Here is a 3,509-nt window from a genome sequence, read left to right as displayed (position 1 = left end):
CCCTGCTAATTCTTACAAAGCAGAGAGACAACCAGTATATACTGTAAAAGGTTTGAATTACAGGGGACCTTAACGGACAGCACATATAACTTTCTTTTTAAAGGAATACAATAATATCAACCCGTGCCCAAGAGGAGCTCTCGTGGAGTTGTTTCTTGTCTGTAGGATTTTCACGAAGAGTTTAAACACTCTTTCCTAAGCCTGACCTTCAGAAATTGGATTCAAGTCTTGGCTGCTAACAAGGCATCTGCCTATTCAACCAGTGACCCCTCCCACAAATGACCATTCTTTGGTCCAGAAGTTCAAATGCACATTCTTCCGGAGAGAATTAATGGCCTCTTCAGGTCAGACCCCAACCTACCTCAGCAAATATTCATTAACTTTTTCACTGTCATTGATACCCCTTGCTCTCTGTTCCTTATTCCTTACCTTCATGGTCCTATGTGCGTATGTTCTGACCATTCCACGCTATTCCTAGTATGTTGATCTGTCCCACCAGCATAGTTTTGTTCCAGTGATCAGAGTCTCCTACCTGAAAACCTTTTTCTCTCATCCCTACATATTAGGTATTGAAGTCTTGTTCCATATTCAAGACCAAGCTCAGGGGCTCTCTACTCTGTAAGTCCTCCTAAATCTTCCAGTGAAATTAAGTCCTCTCTTTCCTCTTGTGTTTCCATAGTTTGGAAGAAAAAGAAGGAGGAGGAGGAGGAAGAAAGAAGAAGAAAATAAAGAGGAAGAGGGGAGGGGAGAAAAAGGGGAGAGATGATGAGGAGAAAGAGGAAGAAGCAAGTGAAAAAGGGGCTAGTGCTGTGGAGCATCTTAACATGGCTTACCCTCCATAGGTCCCAATGGGTGACTTTTCTGTCTGTCCCTCAGAGGCCCAGCATTACTTCTTTTTTTTCTTGCAGAAGGACATGTTCGCTAAATCCTGGTGACTAAAGAGAACAAGAGGAGGATTGTTAGACATGAGCACATAAATCGTTAGTGTGGAGTAAGTGAAGTTCTATCCCAAGTGCTAGAAATCACTGGCCTTCTACACAGACAGAACGGTCCAATAAGAATCTTGTCAATAAAGTCATATACTTGGCTCAGAAATTTCTTCTTTCTTTTTCCTTTTCACATTTTAACGTTCACCCTAAGCTTTGGTTTAGCTCTAACTAGAATTTTTAAAAGACACGTGGAGGTGGGCGCTGCACTCTTATTGAAGCTGTGTACTGCACCATGGTTAAGGGCAATAAGCGTAGACTCAGGAGTCAATACTTTCACCTGTTCCAAATTGCAAAATCGCTTTTAGCAAAACAAGTCTATTTCTAAAAACAAGTTTGCTTTCTCTTTATTTCTCTACATGTGAACAATACTTCCTTCACAGGCTTCTGCAAGAATTCAATGAGATAATATAGTAAGGATATTAGCACAGAGATTAACTCAAAGTTAGTGCAAAATAAAAGATGTGATATGATTATAATTGCTAATGGTGATTCCCTCTCTTGGGTCCCTGCTAGAGAAGAGCAGTTCTTAGTGAGCCCGTTTGCAGTCCCCCTTCCTCAATCACATGAGCAGTTCAGGCAAAGCTGTTCTGAGATTACTCATCCCCTTAAGGTACATGGGTCATTACAAAAGTTTTGAAATACACAAAAATCAAGAAACATATAATCCTTGTGAACAGAAACAAATGAAGCCCTCCAAGCAACACCAATAAACTGAGCACATTAAAACTTACTTGAGTAAATCGGAAAGTTTGCTGTTCAATGTGTTTCTTGGAAGTGAAATAATGGACCATAGCACAGTCTGTCTAATAACTTCCACAGTGACCCACGTGAACTTGGTCAAAGTGATTACCTCTTTCTGCTCCTGATTCTTTCATTCCCAGTTAAGTAATAATAGCCTGGCTTTGGTGGTAGCTCTTTTCACCTGTAATGAAAACAGTTCCTGGAAGAATGAAGCTAGATGTGGTCTTTTTTTTTTTTTTTTTTTTTTTTAGAGACAGAGTCTTAAACTGTCACCCTTGTAGAGTGCAATGGTATTACAGCTCACAGCAACCTCAAACTCATGGGCTTAAGTGATTCTCTTGCCTCAGCCTCCCAAGTAGCTGGGACTACAGGCGCCCTCCACAACACCTAGCTATTTTTTGTTGTTGTTGTTGTCATTGTTGTTTAGCAGGCCCAGGCTGGGTTTGAACCCACCAGCCTTGGTATATTTGGCCAGTGCCCTAACCTACTGAGCTATGGGCACCACCCCTAGATATGGTCTTTAAGGAATAAACAACAGTGGCATGGCAGGTATTAATTTTTTAAAATTTGTGTTTTGAAACAATTTCATATTTATAAAACATTTTCTAAAATAGAACAAAGAACGCTTGCCTATCTCTTTTTTACACAAATTCCCCAGATGCTAACATATTTCCCCACATAACCATCATGTAATATTGAGTTTATGAAAGGAACATTGATGCAATGTTAGTATCTAATCTATAGCCCAAATGCACGTTTCTCCAGTTGTCCTGCAAATGCCTATCTCTCCGGTTCAGCATCCAATCCAGCATCACAACTTATGCTATATTACATCTCCTTAGTCTAATTTGGAACATACCGAGTTATTCTTTGACTTGATATTTGATCTATGACCTTGATACCAGTTATTTTGTAGAATGTTCCTCAATTAGTCTGATGTTTTCTCATAATTAAATTCTGGTTATGCACTTTTAGCAGGAAATACCCCAGCAATGTTATGGTCTCCCTCTAGATGTGTTCTATCAGGAAGCACATTGTAGGAGACTAAGCACCAGGCTTATGGGAGCGATGACCAGTTCTTGAGGGAGGTGCTGGCAGCGGGACAATCTTCCAGCCTTGGCATGGAGATGTTTTCCAGCCCGGAGACAAGCCCTCAAGCAACTGCATGTGTTAATGATATAAGATCGGTGGCTTGTTAGCAAGCAGGTGTTGGACCTTGAACATTTGTGGTGCGTCAGGGTGGGAGTTGAGCCTGTGGGGAAAGAGCACATAATGATCATTAAGCACATAGCTCCTGTACATGGGCCCCTCACACTGTTCTAAACTGTTTCAATAAAAGGCCACAACAGAGGTTACTCGGGGCTTCCCTGCACCTATGGGAAGTCCACCTCTTGCAAGCATTGTACTTCTAATCTGTGTCTGTTTATTGCCCTCGGTGTCCGCATGGTGTAGCAGCACCAACAGCACATGATGTTCGTTTGTCCCTTTACTGGTGATGATAACTCTGACTCCAGGTTCAAGGGGTCCTCACAGTGGTGGTACCCTGGGACTATGTAAATATTCTGCTTCTTATACTTTTTATTTGTTTGTTTTTGATCACTAACATTTTGGTATCTCTTTAAGACTCTTGCCTAAAACAATTACTACTTTGTTTTTGTTGTCAGATAGTGTTTTTCTGTTTTCCTCATTTTGTATACACTTATTATTTAAAGTTCTACTCTAATGAAGAGATTTTCCTTCTCATTTGTCCATCCTTTCACATAGTCATTCATTTACCTC

The sequence above is a fragment of the Nycticebus coucang genome, chromosome 22, assembly GCF_027406575.1.
Source record: "Nycticebus coucang isolate mNycCou1 chromosome 22, mNycCou1.pri, whole genome shotgun sequence".
Taxonomy (NCBI): Eukaryota; Metazoa; Chordata; class Mammalia; order Primates; family Lorisidae; genus Nycticebus; species Nycticebus coucang.
Note: the sequence above shows the minus strand (reverse complement) of the source record.